Genomic DNA, 17818 nt, shown 5'->3' on the forward strand with positions numbered 1-17818 from the left:
GTTAATTCCAGAGTAAAGCCCCTAAACAGGCTATAGAGAAGTGTGTGCTTGGGTATCACAGGTGCCATGAGTACGACATCTGGTGATCCCCTTAATGCCATTCTGAACTTGCAACTTCTAGACCTTCAAATTCGAAAAGAAGTGATGAAGGCGGCGTACAGGCTCAAGTTAAACGGAGTCTGGGGAAATGAAGATATACCATTAGTTGTCGGAGCGGTGCACATTGTTCCCTATGCCAATCGGGTGCCTGTCGTTAGCTTCGGTAGGAAGTATGATGTTGGGTGCCTTGACATTGTGGTATTATAGGGAACAAGTTGGCTGTTAAACTAACTATTGAAGGCTCTGTAACTATACCACTAGGCCCTGAACCCTTTCTAGGTGTCAATTTTGCATCGATTCAACTATGGATTGACGAGCTCATGAGGTCTGCCTATAGAGAGCGTTGGTCTGGGCTGAACTCGTGCAGAGTAGCCAAGCCTAAAACTCAGCAGAAAGGACCTGAGAATACTGGTAGGTGTAATCACAGAGAACAACGCCTGTGGTCAGCATATGGCTGCCATGGGAGTCGTAGACAGCCCGATTTGCCTATCCTGTCTTGAGAATGACGACACTGCAGATCATTTTCTCTGTAGCTGTCCGGCGTTTTCCAACATCAAACTTAGGATTTTGGCGTGCGATGTACTGAGTATAGATAAAGTTCATACTCTTCCTTTTCTGGATTTCTTAAGATTCCTTAATGAATCCAAACGATTCCAATTTTTCAGTCTTACCATCTATACCGTATCTATCCTGCCTCTCTATTCCTTCCACTGAAATCTATCCAGGTGTAGTACAATGGTGCTTGGGTTGGCCAACCATTCACAAATCTAATCTAATCTAATCTAAGAGCTAAACTTTAAGAGATCTACTAGCTGAGTTCTGTTTCTAATTTATGAGGATTTGCAATAAGTCACTTGGATGAAAATCCAAAAATAAAGTTGTATTAAAGAAGCTGAAGTTCATACTACGGAAAGTTAAAAATAAAAGTATTTGTATATTCTGTAACAGCCAAGTTACTACTCTGGCCCTTAATTCATTCAAGAACACCAAAAATGGTGAGAAAATCTTTACAAGTGTCGCAGGATGTTACCATCACGCGGGCAGTGGTTTTGTGTATCTAAGCAGACTGTCATTTACACTCGAAAAACTAGTTCCAATTTGCTTCTTTCCAAAGGCTTCTAAGAGCAACTTTCCTCTCGAAGCAACTAAATAACATCAATCCTTTGACTTGGAAGAATTTTGTTTTCTTTTTATAGAAAAAGGCATCTCAGAATGATGCCAAAGCTCCCGATCTCACAAAGCTTGGTGTCGCTGTAATATCATAGTTAGCTAAACTCTAGTTTCTTCAGCTTTCCTATGAACTGCTTTTCTTTCCTTTTCTTTCCAAAGTTCGGTCACCTTTTTTCTGGCAACACATTTTGACAAGTCTCATCCACTCAACATTGAAGCCGCTGACTTCTTTCCATCACTCAGTGCCTTCATGGTCACTTAAAGCTGGCACTTGGTTTATGGCTTGGTTTTATTTTCTTCCCTGCTTATTTACCAACAATTAAAGGTATTAAATAGCAACATTTTTCTTCAAAGAAACAAACACAAAAACAAAAAATGTTGCAAACATAAACCACGTTTATTAAAGTGTGTCCATTAAACAAAGCTTCTATTTACCGCCAACTGTGTTGACTCGGCACAGTCGAAGCGGCTGTTTAGAGCCAAATTGTCTAGCGATGAGCAAATGCGCTGAAAAATGCTTTTAACTGTTTTCTTCAGAGTAATCAATGCGGCGATTGTTTGCGTTGTGTGCGTCTATATGAACGTTTGTATAGTTGTTCTTGGATATTTTTTTGTTTGCATTTTTATTGTGGCTGATCTTTTCATTAGTGTTTTGACGATTGCGTTTTACTGAAATTTTTGACGGCCTCATAAGCAGACTCGAATTTTTTTGGGTTTTTCTTTATTTAATTTCCAGTTATTAATTTTTAATTTTAGAATTTTAATATTTAATTTTGAAACTTGAAAATTTAAAATTTTTAATATTTAATTTTGAAATTTTAAAATTTAAAATTTTTAATACTTTTAATTTTCAAAATTTAAAATCGTATTTATTTTTGTATTCAGTTTAAAATTTTATGTTTTAAGTTTTAGAATGTTTAAAGTTAAAATTTTTTAGTTTTTGTGGTGGGTTTTGAGTATTTAATTTTGATTTTTTTACTTAAAATTCTTAATTTTTATGTTAACTTTCAATTTTTTGCTTTTAATATTTAGTTTTTGATTTTTAATTTTATGCTTTAGTTTTTTAATTTTTATTTATTATTTTTATTGCTAATTTTTAATGTTTAATTCTTATGTTTAATTTTAATCTTACAGTTAAATTAAATTACAATTTCCAATGTTAGGTCATAATTGAATATTTTTTTATTTTTATTTTTAATGCTGATTTATAATTGAAAATAAGAATAAATTTAATTTAATTTCAAGAATGATAGAACACAAGAATGCACCCTTTGGAAAGAATTTTAGACAGTAATTTTTGCGTTATGTCACACTGTTGCAGTTGCGGGAGAGAAATGTGAAAATGCCAACAACAATGCCGGAAAAAGTAACTGTTTGGGCCGACATTTGCGCCAAAACCATCATTGGGCCATATTTTTACCGAGAAAACGAAACGGCCGATGGAAACCGATATCGATGGATGTTGGCTCATTATGTCTGCCCGAAAATGCGTGAGAAAGGTTTAGACGGTTACTGGTTTCAACAAGACGGTGCGTCATGACATACTGCGAATGCAACAATTGAATTTCTGGAACAAAAATTCCCGGAACGTCTAGTGTCAAAAAGAGGCGACATCGATCACCCCCGGACTTCTTTTTGTGGCATTATCAGAAAAGTAAGGTTTACGCCAACAAGCAGCAGACTATTGACTATCTTAAGGCAAACATTCGTAACTATAAAACCCGAAATGCTTGACAAGGTGATGACAAACGCCGAAAAAAAGATCGCAGTTTGTGATTGCTAATAAATTGTAAATAAGCAAACCAAATAAAAATACCTCACTTATACAAATCAGTTTTTTTTTTTTCAAAGTTATTCAATATTTTTATACCGACATAAAAAATGGCGCACCCTCTACAATGTGACTCAATCCCACTATACTTTAACCTTGAGCCATCGCTAAAGACGGCAGTGAACCATTGGTCTCGGACAGGTTGGACCAGTGAGCATTTCCCACCATCAAATGCGTTTTGGAGCCCGGTCGGCGATATTTTCCCACTGCTTTCTTCCAGAAACTCATGTGAAATAACTGACATTAAGTTGAAATTAAATTACGCCGTTAGTTTACAGGCGATGACTCAACCAACCAACATTTCCCATTATTCGTTGCATCCCAATATGTGAAATATTACGTTTTGCAACTAAGCAAAGCGCAAAAACAAAAGCGAAAAAAAACGTTTCCCAACACTGTCATCAGCATTCGATAATTCTATTAGAATAATTTGTCATTTTGCACGTCAACTTTGAGTACAGATTCCCAAGCAAAATAGCTAATAAAGTGTTAAAAAAAGTTAAATTCTCATACTTACCAATACAAATGAAAAAGAAGCAAGAACTTGGTAGTACTACAGGTGCATTGCTAGCTGACGAACTGCAGCCAACGGTAGCACCAGCATCCGCACCAGCGCCAGCACCAGAAAAACTGTAATTTTTACACTTTTCTTTGTTTATCACTTCGTTTCGCTTTCGTGCGCGCACAAACAATTTTGCTTTTGCCAGTAGTGCTATTGTTGCACTTATTTGTTGTTGTTGTTATTGTGATTTTTTTTTCTTCTTCTTTGTGTTTGTGGCTATTGTGTTGCTGAGTTTAAATGCAAATTGCAAATCAGAAAATCGAAGCCGCAATTAAAACGTCAACTAATGACAGTTGAGGTTGAGCTGATGGTGGCGACGGCGGTGGCGGTGACGTCGACAAGCGACGCACTTGGAAGTACCGCTGGTTGTGTTGAGTTTTGGCGAGTTACAAAAGAGTAGGCAATAAAGTGTTGTTGTTGTGTATGCACTTATGGGCCTAACCTGACAAGCGAAGCTTTACCGCCGCGCGATCGTTGCTACTCAGCGGTTTGGAAAATGGTCAGCTGGGCGTGGCGACACGCCCTGTAGGGTTAATAATTATGGGGAAGGGGGAAATGGGAGAATTTTTCGACGCGCTGTTATTAGTGTTGACGTTGCTGTTGTTGTTGTTGCTATTGCTGCTACTTTGCACTCGATTGCTACGCTGTCGTGCCAAAGCAAATTAACTGCCAATGCGACAAAGTGCAGTTAGCATGCAAAAGCTGCTGCTGTTGATGTTGTTGTTGTTGTTGTTGTTACTAAAGTAGTTGTTCTTATTCAAAAACGCTTGCTTTACAGCCATTTGCTTGCTTCACCCGTCACAACTGTCACTTTTTTTGCAAATTTTTTATGGTTTACTTTTTTTGCACACACTTTTCTAGCTGCCACTGATTTTGTGTGTGTGTGCGTGTTTTTTTTTTTTGTTTTTGTGTTTTTGTTTCTTTGCTTTACTGCACTTAACTTCGTTCTCTTCTCGCACTTTTTTCTACGCTTACTGCTGCTCAAGCACAAAAAAAAGTTGGTAAAGGGAAAAACAAAAACGTTAAAAAATGCAGTTAAATGCTTTGCATTGTTTTGCTCAAGAATTCTGCGCTTCGTTTGGTCTTCTTCTTTTTTTCTGCGTACTGGCGTTTGTTGTTGTTGCAGTTAGTGGTGTTTTTACTGTGCTCATTAATATTTCCTTCAGTGTGCTTTCATTGTTGTTGTTGTTGTTGTTTTAAATTCTCGATTTCCGCTTACATTAGCGCGTATACATACATACAAGCGCACGCACTGTGAGCGACAAAAAGCGCAACGACCACAACAAATTGCCAATTGACTGTTGTAATTTTTTGTTTTTGTGTTAAACGATTTTTTTTTTTTTTGATGTTTCAGATTTTTTTTATTTCATTTTGGGCACTGATTTCCGCTCATTATACGCCCCACTGTACGTGTTCGTATGTACTTTTATATATGCGCATCTGTGTTTGTAGGTAAAACGGTTGAATGAGTCCGAAAATGGCGCGCTGTTGGTGGCACAAATATTTTTGTGGTCACTCAAAGAATTTTATTTTACTAACTTCGAACTGTTGTGTAAATATGCAATTGGCCCTCTAGTAATGAGTTTTGTGGATTTTTGAAAAAAAAAACAACTTAAGGCGACTTAGCACCTTCGAGCAGCCAAGCCCAGAAATTATGCGCTGCAATGCAACATTTAAGCTGCTACACCTTCATAAACCTTATTTCAGAATTTATTTTAATAGAAGTTGCAGAAAAGAGTTTCATTTTTTTCTTTGAAGTTCACAATTTATTGGCCTAACCCCAAAATCACGTTGCTTGCAGGAAATGTAATGAGCCGCGCACAAAAGCAAGCCTGGAGCATCTCCTATGCTGCTATTCTGGTCTCTCTCGAGAGAGAGAGAGTGCTCTCAATTTTGAAACACTAAAATGTCTCCCTGAACTGGGGATTGAGTGACTCCTACGCGCATCTTGAGTACTGCATATTTTCGCTAAAAAAAGTACTCTAATCTGGTATCGCTATGGACGAAAATGGTTTCTATGTGGCTTCGGCCAGCCAGTATAACCTAACATAACCTCACAATTTGCTAAGTGAGATGAGATGAAACCAAAAAACCAAAGAACTATTTTGCAACATATTTGGAATTAAGCTGGGATTTGTTGAGCAGTTGAATAAACTTGAATTTGGTATGGAATTGTGGATGGCCGAAAATTTTGCTCAGGCAATATCGCTCATTGTGCGAAAGGTCTAGAGAGAGGGTTTAAAGGAAAGGAAGAGACAGGTGGCGAAGAAATTAATTCCTCTTATGCAAACTTCCCAAGTATTTTGAAGAATTCCAGCAGTTTGTCGAGGGAAAGAGAATACAGATCATCCAATCTCAATACATCCCAACCAAAAATATACCATCTAAGTTCGTACAATGGCAGAAAAAATGTTCTCTACTATCCTCATCCCCCAAACAAGATGTATACAGTGGATCGTCGATGTTGTAAACTTGAGCTTAAGTGTGTACCGGGATACTGAGCTGTTTAGTGTAAAGAACTAGCCGAAAACTTGGTTAAAATCATATCACGGAAGCCTTAAAAGAGACTTGAGCTCATTAAAGACCTACATACGTTCGGCCGCCTTAGCCGAATGGATTAGTGCGCGACTACAATTTGGAAGTGCACAGGCTCGAATCTCCGGGTATGACACATCAAATGATGGAAAAAGTTTTTTTTCTAGTAGCGCTAGCCCCTCGGCTGGCAATGGTAAGTCTCCGATCGTATTTCTGAAATAAAAAAGCTCCTCAAAAAACCAATTTCAGGAAACCACTTGTCATTCGGAGTCGGAAAAGACCCACAAGCTCCGAAGACTATTGACGCAGTTCAGGCGCCTGCTTCCCAAATAATCCAAGAAGAGAAGTAGCGAAATGCTAACTCAGATTGATTGGAATGGAATGAAGTATTGCAGAAATTCTATAGACTCAAATCAAGTTCACAATTTGGGTGCTGGGTAACCACAGTTGAAACAAAGTACCCCGCGAAGAGATCTACAAGCTGCGAAGACTATCGACGCAGTTCAGACGCCTGATTTCCGAATAGCCCAAGAAGAGAAGTAGTTTGAAAATCTCAAACCCACCCTAGCTACCATCGATTAAGGCGACGACAACATTAAGGTGACGTATTTTCGAGTCAAACACGCTGATAATAGCCAAAGTATAACCTCTAGTCAAAAAAGAGTTTTCTAAGTGTTAAAAATATGTCTGAGAAGTTTGAAGAAAGATGACGAAACCAGCAATTGTGTGCAATCTTCCATTTCCTCTGTGAATATCCTGCCCTATGGAAGGACAGAATGTTATCCCTGGGCAAACCGCTGTTCGAGAGTCTCGAACAACTGTCGGGCTTAAATGTCAACAGCCTAAAGGCCTAAACCGCACAGACTGGATAAAGTTTCGCTGTAAATAATTGTTAAAGAAGTTGGTAACGAGGATGTAGCAACAAAATGGTGCGGAAGCGCTACATGGATTTTGGATGATTCACCACCCTAACCAACCAACCAAGCAACTGTGTACTCTATTCTTAGCCTACTCATGCTTTCTCTACACTTTAAGGCACCTATACAAGTAGGAGACTACTGAGTCTGAGTATTCAGAAAGCCCAAACCTTTTTTCTGGTTACTTCAAATCCAATTTTATTAAGTTTTTTATAGAAATTTCTTTTATTTCCGTTTTTAAATTTGTAATTTCAAAGTTTATTAAAAACTACTAAAACTTTAAGAAGAGGAACCCTTAAACTGGTTTTTAAAATTTTCTCATCACCGAAAACCTCTGATGGCAGCGAATGAAGGCTATCATCCTATTCCTTTTCAATTCGGAAAAAGTGATGTCGAAAGTCATCCAATGTTATCGGGAGTTTAGGGCGAGCATATTCGCCATTGCTCACTTAGTTCTGGGTTCGATGGTTTAAGAGTTGGTAGTTGTGGAGTCGAAGATAGGAAACGGACTTCCAGAGGAAAACAGATAGGAACAATAAGAATTTATAGCTGCTCCTCAGTGATGATGCATCTCAAACGTAAAGACATCTCGCAGAAAAGTTGGAAGTGATACAAGCAGCAATTCCAAAGCGCCTGAATATATTCTGACTTAAAAAAAAGCAAGGAAACAGGCTGCCAACTGAGTTGAAATCTCTCGACTTCAAAACACGCCTTTATATGTCAAAAATGCTTCTTGAACGCCGCAAAGAAATGTTTCTGCATCGATAGGTGGCTAGGCAGAGAGGATTGAATCCACTAATGACAGCCCCTAAAAGATTTAATTATTTGTGAAATCCGAGCTGAGACCAGAAGTGAGTAAACTACTACGAGCTTGCCGGAGCTAACCAATTACACCATCAACAAATGATTATTTTTAAGAAGGAATAACGATGTCATAGCATGGGTCTAGACACGAGCGTATAACTTTCCAGCATGACAAAGCGCGACAACAGGCCAAAAGGCCGTTTAAAAAGACTATGAATGGGAAGTCTTATTGTAGAAGCCGTTTCCCCAAGGGCTCTTCTGTCACTTGGTCCCTTCTGATTTTCACTTGTTTTTTTGCCACTTTTTTCACTTCATTTTTTGAGGTTTTTTCAATAATCGATTTAAAGTTTTTAATTTTTTGGTAATTTTGATTTTTAATAAATTTTAAAATTATAATTTTTAGACTGTTTTTTTTTTAATAAATGTCTGCTTATATTATTATTATTATTACTTATTTTTGTAAATTATTTTTTTATAGCAATTATTATATATCCTATTAACTCGAAAATTTTTTAAAATTATAATTTTTAGACTGTTTTTTTTTTAATAAATGTCTGCTTATATTATTATTATTATTACTTATTTTTGTAAATTATTTTTTTATAGCAATTATTATATATCCTATTAACTCGAAAATTTTTTACCTATGCTTTTTCAGTTTTTATTAAAATGGAGTTTTTTATCCTTTTTCAATATTTTTTCATTCATTCATTGTCTGGTGTCTTTAGCCAATAATCCATTTCTTTAATCATTCTAATATTTGTTAAAATTTTAAAATTATAATTTTTAGATATTAAAGGAGTGCCAGATAATTTTTTTTATTATAAGTTATTATTTTAATTTTTATTATAATTATTTCAAGATATTTTAAAAACACATTTTAAATTCAAACAAATTTAAAATTTTTTGCTATTTTTAAGAATTATGTTTTTTACGAAATTGGAAATTTTTGGGCCGATATCTTGCGATTTCGCTAAAATTTTGAAATTATAATTTTTGGGTATTAAAAAATAATTCCGGACAATTTTTGTAGTTTTTTATGTTTATTGTACTTTTAAATTTTATATTTTTTTATTTTAAACTATTATAATTATTTTTTGTATTTGTTTTTTAATTTGTTTTACCCGTCATTGCCTTTTGTTATAAGTAATAACAGCAATTTTTCAGAATTATTAAATATAAATAAATATTATTTGAATTTTTTTTATTATTATTATTATTTTTCAATATATTTTTTTAATATTTTTTATATCTTTTACTAAACAAAAAATGTTTGGACTGGCCATCAGAATTTTAATTTTTTTAATGATATTAATATTCTAAAAAAAATGTGTAGTAATTTTTATTTCAAAACCAAAAAGAGAAGTGTGTGCCAAACGCAGGTTTCTTTTTGAATCTCATGTTACTTTCACACTGAAAGCTTTTGAGCGCTAATAAAAATGACAAAAACTCAGCGTCATCTCTCCACGGCACGAAATGGCTCACTTTACGTTTGAGCAGCGTTTCGAAATATTGAAGACTTACTTGGCACTACAACCGTATGTCGGTTTTGGTCGACAAAACTAAGAACTGCTACATTTTTCAAGCCATCAGTTATGCTAGAAAACAAAATTGTTGCATCTGGTGAGCGCTAAACCCGCACCGATGAACTCAGAAGCCACCTGATGGATGGTCTATATGCCGGTTATTATTATTATTATTACGTTAACCCCATTAGCATTTTTGTGACGTTTAATTAGGTATCGGAGTTCTACGCATAAACTAGAAGCGATGCAGGCTCTTACGCTATTCTTCTCTTCTTCTTCCTCTCTCCATCTTTATAAGACCGAGCTAAAAGTTGCCAGTATGGTTCTGGAAAATTATGCTGATAGGAAGAGCAATTGCAGAACTAGCCCAGGCAGCAATTTGAGTGAAGTTAGATGAAGTTAGATTTTACAATTAATTGATGGATTTACCCTTTCTAATAAAACAGAAATCAGTTCAAAAATATAGGAACGGTCTTTGTTTCAAAGAATTTTTGAAAGAAACCAACCTAAGGATACTTAAATATGCCTCTTTTGCTTCTACATTTTTATTTATGTTTCTCATTTTTTTAATATTAATTTTCATTTTAATTTTTGTCTTTATTTTTATAATTTTTTTTTTAATTTTATTTTTATTAAATTTCTTATTTTATTTTATTAAATTTTTTATTTTTTTACAATTTTTTTTCATTTCATTTTTATAATTTTTTTCAATTTTGGTTTTAAAAGAAACCAACCTAAATATGACTCTTTTACTATTACATTCTTATTTATGTTTCTCATTTTTTTTTAATATTAATTTTCATTTGAATTTTTGTCTTTACTTTTATTTACATTTAAATTTTTATCTTTATTTTCATAAATTTTTTTTTTTATTTTATTAAATTTTGCTTTATTATTATTATTACTATTACTTTTTTTTAATTTTTTTTATTGCATTTCTTTTTTAATTTTATTTTTATTAAATTTTTTTTGAATTTTATTTTTATAAAAACAAATTTTTTTCTCAATTCAATTTTTTTATTTATTATTACTAAATTTTTTTAAATTTTTTAAAACTTGTTTTTTGTTATATTTTTATTTTATTTTATTTTTATTAAATTTTTTGTTTGTTTTATTGTTATGAATTTTTTATTTTTTATTTTATTTTTATTAACATTTTTTTAATTTTTTTTATTAACATTGTTTTTTATTTAATTTATTATTTATTCAAAATTTTTTTTATTAAAATCCAGCCATTCACCACTTTTTACGCTTTTTCAGTATTAAAAGCGAGCTATTAAAAAAATTATAAACACCAAAAAGCCACTTCGCGCTATTGTATTAAAAATGTTGACGTTTTTCGCGCTTAAACACAGCTGCATTTCTTGGCTGCTTTGTTTTGTAAATGTTTTTGTTTTTCTTTTCTCTACTTTTGAATTCCTGGTTTTTTTGGTTTTTGTTAATTATTTTTATTTTATGTGTTTTGTTTTACTTATTTTTGGTTCCCTTGTTTTTGTTTTTTTTTTTGCATCAAAACTTTTATTTACCTCAAATTCGCGCTCATAAAATCTGTAACTTCACAATGAGAAGCACACAAAACCTCACCAGCGATCGTCGTCAATCGCAACGCGTCCGGGTCATTCGCTTTGCATATGAAACTCTACACACTCATACATACAAGGATTTTCGAAAATCCAAAATTAAAACTTTTTAACAACCGCCAGCGCGCAGAAAATCAGGAAAGTCATAAAAATTTTGCCAAAAGAATATTTGCAACCAACCGAGCGAGCGCAACCGGCCAACTGGCTCCTCCGTATCACTGACTGACTGATTGTCAAGTTGACTGACATGCCATTGCCGCTGCTGGTTAAGTTATTTGTTTATTTGACTTCACTCGCATGCGCATTCGCCCATATCTATGCTCATAAACTCACACACGCACACACGCAAACATATGAAGGCGCATAAAAAATATTTACATACAGCGAACATCAAACAATTAACAACAAAAAACACGAAACATGAAAAAACACCGCTACGTAAAAACTACACCGAAACGTTTTCCGTCATTTTGGCCAACACCGCCGGAAACTGAATGTGAACTGCACTTGGCGGTGCGTCGCGTTATGGCCGAGAGTGGCTGTGTGCGCGTCAAGTGTTCTCAACGTCCATCCAAGTATTCTCATACAATTGGGCAACTGTGGGCAACTGTGTGTGTGTGTGTGTGCGAAAGTGTTGGTGTTTCGTATTTTCCAAAGCGTTCGTATAGGCTTGCGTCAGCGAACGCAACGCAGCGGCAATGAAATTCATTCAAAACAAAAAATTTGGAAAAAAGTACTTGCTTGCTTTTGTTTTTATTTAGCTGCTTTTGTTGGCCTTTTTCTACTTTTTTCGCTAGCAATACTCGCACCTTAGCCCCTTCGTGTAGTTGTTCCTGCATTCTTATGCTGTGCTTGTTGTTAGTGCTGTGCATTGCAATGCAACGTTGCGTTTTCAACGCGTTTTTTGTTTTTTTTCGTTTTTTTTTTTTGTATTTTATTCTGATTTTGATTAGCGTTTTTCCTTTTGGCAGTTTTATTTTGTTTTATTGTAGTTTTCGTGGCTACTTGAATATCATCGAAATCGCAAACAATATTTTTTATGTGTGTTTGTGTGCACTCCGTTGCGTATGAGTGATCATCGGGATTCTATGGCTACTTCGTTTTTAACTGGCACAGTGGATTAGGTTTATGTTTTAAAAGTTAAATTAAGCGGAAAAATCAAATGAAGATTTTTGAAGGCCTGATCCCGAAAGAAGTGGGGAAAATTTAAAAAATTCAGCAGCCAAAGCTGATGAATAAAAAGTAATGTCTATAGAAAATTAGGACAGCGTGAAATCGAGAGAAAAAGGAATATGTACATATTATAATAAATTAAAATATTTGAAACACTTTTGTAGAAAGAAAGAAACACCAACAAAAAATAATTAAATTTTATTTAATCTTAAAAACGGCTTTGGAAAAAGACCGGAAAATAATGATAATCAGTAGTATGAATTTTTTTAGTTTTCACTTAAAAAGTTTCACAAAGTCATCAATTTAAAAAAATGTCTAAACAATAAATTTTATTCACTATTTCCAAATACAGTATAATCTCGATAATTCGGACAATTAAATAGCAGAGGTTGTCCGAAATATCGAATTTTCCGGATTATCGAGTGGGTAAAAAATTTAATAGAAATCAGTAGATCAGTAATTAAATGAAAAAAACTTTTATTTAATCTTAAATTGATTAATATTCAATGAGTTATATGTACATATATTAGTTTTTATTCGGCCGTAAAATAATTCAATATATTCGTTTGCCGCAATTTTGTTTCATTTCTCTTTCTGAAGGCAATATTTCTGAGACTCACAAGTTTTAAAATGTCTCCGGATGAAAATTTCTGTTCCTCTGCATATTTAATATAACTATCAAATGCGACAATAGCTTGAGAGTGCGAAATTTTAGGATCTTGACTTTCATTTTCGTCAAGACTGCTGTTCTCGTTATCTTCTTCCTCAATCTCGTTGATATCGCAATTAGTGTCGTCATTCAACCACTCAGTAATCTCGTTATCATTATATACATCAGGGGATATTTCAACAAGAAGATCAATTATTTTAGTTGAGCTGCTGGGCCGTAGCATCGCAAGAGACAAATCATCATCTGAGTCCCATTCTTCGTCATAAAGAATTTTGTTAAAACATTTTCTGAGCACGCGTTCATCCACATTTTTCCAAGCATTAGACGATAAAAAAGCCACATCTTTTAATTTAAAGTTTTTTAAAGATTCCGGGAGATTGCTCGTTGGGCTGGACGAAAGTAGAGACAAAAAACTCTTCCGATAGTTTGTCTTTAAAATTCGGATAGCATTTTGGTCCATTGGCTGTATAAGAGCCGTGCAGTTTGGTGGCAAAAACATAACATATATGTCCTTATCGACATCCGACAGTGATTGGGGATGGCAAGTTGCATTGTCTAGCAGTAAAATGGCTTTGGCTGGTAAATTCTTTTCCTTTAAGTAACGCTTTACTTCTTTAACGAATGAGTTTTCAAACCAATTTTTAAAGATTTACTCTTTTGGTATAGGAGTACCCAAGCGGAAGGTTTACTTTTTTAAACGCTCTGGGGTTTTTGGCTTTCCCTATCATGAACAATGGAAGTTTATGTTCTCCGGGGGAATTACAGCAAACTAGAAGTGTTACTCTTTCTTTTCCAATTTTGCGCCCGGGTGCGGATTTTTCATTATGCAATGCAAGGGTTTTTTCTGGAAGTTTTCTCCAAAACAAAGCAGTCTCATCTGCATTATAAATCTGATCATACGTAATGCCCATTTCTGCAATTTTCTTTCGCAATTTTTCAATAAAGGGTTGCACAGCAGTAGAATCATTGGAAAGTTTTTCGCCAGATATTTTTAAGAATTTAATTCCATATCGGGAGCGAAAATTACTAAACCAACCATTACTAGCCACAAATTCCACACTTTGTCCGTAAATTTGGGAACAGAATTGTTTGCCCTTTCTTTGATGATTTCCGAGGAAATCGGTGCATTGTTTCGTCTTGCGTTTACAAACCATTTATACAAGTGGTCTTCCATCTTTTCAAACTCCGCAGGTCACATAGTTTTACGCTTTCCAAGGCCATATTATGTTCTAGCAATGTAACTGCAAAATATAATCAAAGGAGTGTAAACTCTTCTTACAAAATGTTTTCGTTTTTTACCTATCAATCTTTAATCCACTTGATTTTATGTCCGAAATTGTAGATTTACCTACATTGTATTGCGCAGCTAGCTGTCGAATTGACTGTCCTTCACTTAGTTTCTTAAGAACTTCTTTTTTCTGGTCTATCGTTAAAAACGTATGTTTTTTCTTAGCTGCTGGTGCCATAGTTAAATTTATACAGCCCACAGTTAAAGAAATTATGGAGTTAATGTTTGAAATTAGCTACTGAACTACGCGTTACGCAAATATGCTTATGAATATGAACTAGGAGGCTGACGAGCACTTAAACGCACTATTCACGCAAAGTAGTTAGCAGGGGAGTCCCCTTTATAAAATAAAATAAGAAATAACGGAATTCCTTTTTATTTCAGCATATTCACTGGAAAATAAAGAAGTGTCCGAATTTTAGAGGTACATGAATACGTGGTGTCCGGATTACCGCGCTGTCCGAATTATCAAGTGTCCGAATTACCAAGATTAGACTGTACTAACAACCAAATACTTTTTTAACGTTTTTCATTCTTGAAAAATTCTTCAGTAACTCATCAGCTTTAATTAATACTATAAACCGTTTTGCATAGCTTTAGCCGGAGTACTAAAAAACATTTGGGCAGTAAGCTTTTTTATGGCGGATGCAAAGAATCGATACGTAACCTTAGCCCCCGAAGAGCAAAATAATGAGAGACTGGCTGTGGTTTGCAATCGAATCAAATTTCTTCTTTATTTTTTGAGAACTTTAATTCCTTTTTTTATATTTGCCTTAATTCTAAATGAACGTTGCTCAACTAAATTAGGTAGGTGAAATGATGGAAATGCCAGTCTGGCACTCCTCAAGTAGCAGTAAAGCGCTATTTTGATACAACTAAATAGAGTAATGGGAGTTTTGTACTAAGTACAGTACGAATAGAATTCTATGTTCGAACCGTCCGTTAATAGAAACTGCGGCTAAATTAAGATGGCCGAATAATATTTTTCCCAAAAACAGAAGAAAAGAAAAAGAATCAGAAAAAAAAAGTTTGAGAATTTTTTTTGACAAAAAATAATTAAAAAAATTTACTTTAGCTAAAGATAAAGCAAAAATTGTACTGAAAATAATTTTTCACTAAACGAATTTTTTTAAATATTTCGATAAAAAAATTAGTTTTTACTAAAATCGATTTTAGAAAGCCTGAGAAAGAAAACAAAATGGTTAGAAAATAAATTTTACACTAAAAATTTTGCACAATTTCGCAAAAAAATATTTTTGAATAAATATATTTCACTAAAAAAGTAGTTTTTACTGAAAATCCTTTTAGAAAGAATGAAAAATAAAACAAAAAAGTGATAAAAAATTGTTCCACAAGTAAAAAGTTTCAAAGAATAGTTTTTTACAGTTCATCTGGTAAAAATTAAATTTTCTCAATTCAATCTATTTAACTAAAAATAATAAAAAATATTATTGTAGCTAAAGATAATAGCAAAAATTCTACTGAAAATAGTTCTTCGCTAAAATATATTTCAAAAATTAAAAAAAAAGTAATTTTTACTTAAAACCATTTTAGCAAGCCAGAGAAATAAAAAAATGCAAGAAAAAAATTTTGCACACATGAAAAGTCACAGAAAATATTTTTTAATGCAAATAATTTATAAAAAAAATTAATTAAACAACTTTTTTCATATCAAAATTTTTATTACATGCAAATATTATTTACACTGACAATTCATCTGGCAAAAATTAAATTTTCTCACTTCAATTTATTTAAATAAAAATAATACAAAAAAGTTAGCTGAAGATAATAATATAATAATTTTTTTGTACTAATTTTATGCAAATTTTTCAGTGAACAAAAATGTAAGAAAAATTTTTGCACAAATAAAAAGTCACAAAAAATATAAAAATTTATAAAAAATTAATTAAACAACTTTTCTTCATACAAAAATTTGTATTACATACAAATATTATTTATCACTGACAAAATAAAATTTTCATAGAAATAATAATATCACGAAAATTTGTTGACTAATATTACGAAAATTGTTGAGTAAAATTTATTTACTAATTTTACGAAAATTTTTCAGTGAACAAAAATGTAAGAAAAAATTTTGCACAAATAAAAAGTCGCAAAAAATATAAATAATTATTTTTGCTAAAAATTATAAAAAATTAATTAAACCTCTTTTTCTTACAAACAAAAAAAAATGTATTACATACAAATATTATTTATCACTGACAAAATAAAATTTTCATAGAAATAATAATATCTCGAAAATTTTTTTACTAATATTACGAAAATTTTTCAGTGAAAAGTTTTTGACTAATATTACGAACATTTTTCAGTAAAATTTTTTATACTAATTTTACGAAAACTTTTCAGTCAAAATTTTATTTGTGCACGATAAATTGTCAGTGATAAATAATATTTTCACGTAATACATATTTTTTTTTTTAATTAATTTTTTTATCAATTATTTGCAATTTATATTTCTTAAATATACAATTTTCCCGAAAATTAAAATATGTACTATTACCTGAAAACAAATATTATTAACGGACAATCTAACTTCCAAAAATAAAGTTTTCATGAAAATATGTTTTTACTGATATTTACGAAAAAAAATTAAAAAGAAAAATATTTCACTGAAAACTATTTTTCTAATATTTACGAAAAAACATTCAAAAACAAAAATTTCACTTAAAAAATATTTTACTGATAATTGCGAATATTTTTCTACAAAACAAAAACAAATTTGCAATATATATTTCTTAAATTTACTATTTCACTGAAAATTAATATACTATTACATGAAAACCCTGTTTATAATTGATAATCCCACTTCCAAAAATAAAATTTTCATTTTTAAAATTTTTCAATAAAAAACTAAAGATTTACAATAATACTTTTTAGCCCTCATAAGCCTCAGAATCAGCTCTCATTTTTTAAACAATAATTCTTTAAATTGTTGAAACCAAAAGTTAAGCCATTTCTAATGACTAAGGTTAAAAAACTCAATATTACATCAAGTCTGCGCACATTTTGTAATTAAAATTTCTAAAGACCATCCGCTAAGAATTAAAGAGAAATCACACTTGACATTCCATACCATCAAATATAAACGCTTTCTAGCACACAGCAACAATTAAGCAAAAATGGCAGTCAAAATGAACAGACACGTCAAAAAATGCAACACCTACAACAACTATAAATGACAATTGAGACAGCTAATCGACAAGGCGAAAAAACGGCTGGGTGCAAGCGGATAGTAGGCAAATAGCCAGTCAGAAGCAACATTGTGTGGATCTTTTGATTGAATCGGTGCGGCCGATGTGCAGAGGGAATGTGGAATAGCTCGTATTGTGCTGAATGCGCGTGCATGCGTGACGGTGAAGCCAACAACAGAAATCGGAAAAAAATTTCAATAAAAAATTGCACTGCACAAAGCAGTAGGTGCAGGTTTACAAAAATTTAGTGGCAAATAAAGGGAGGGAAAGGAAAATGTATAAGAAGATTTTTAAAATGAAATAAAGCACATTTAAAATGAGCAAAAACTAGGCGTGGATACGAGCATAGAAGGACTGTCAAAAATTTATTTCGAAATTCAAAATAAATTTATACTAGGAAGCAAAAAAAAATCATGAAATATTTAGCGAGTCACTAAAGGCAGAATAGAGT

At 32.8% G+C, this 17818-nt stretch overlaps 1 protein-coding gene across 4 annotated transcripts in view; it reads right to left on the reverse strand.

Annotated features, from left to right (window-relative positions):
- The window catches only part of LOC128858871 (uncharacterized), a 113398-nt gene extending 101081 nt beyond the window's left edge, over positions 1–12317 (reverse strand). For 2 of the 4 annotated variants that reach the window (XM_054095418.1, XM_054095415.1), the window contains exons 1-2: positions 10971–12317; positions 3618–5147 (exon numbers count right to left, since the gene is read on the reverse strand). The gene's annotated coding sequence lies outside the window, so the exon portion shown is untranslated. The remainder of the gene's footprint in view (positions 1–3617; positions 5148–10970) is intronic. The other 2 variants (XM_054095417.1, XM_054095416.1) reach the window with 2 other exon arrangements.
- Between the last annotated feature and the right edge of the window lie 5501 nt (positions 12318–17818).

This window comes from Anastrepha ludens, chromosome 3 (assembly GCF_028408465.1).
Source record: "Anastrepha ludens isolate Willacy chromosome 3, idAnaLude1.1, whole genome shotgun sequence".
Taxonomy (NCBI): domain Eukaryota; kingdom Metazoa; phylum Arthropoda; class Insecta; order Diptera; family Tephritidae; genus Anastrepha; species Anastrepha ludens.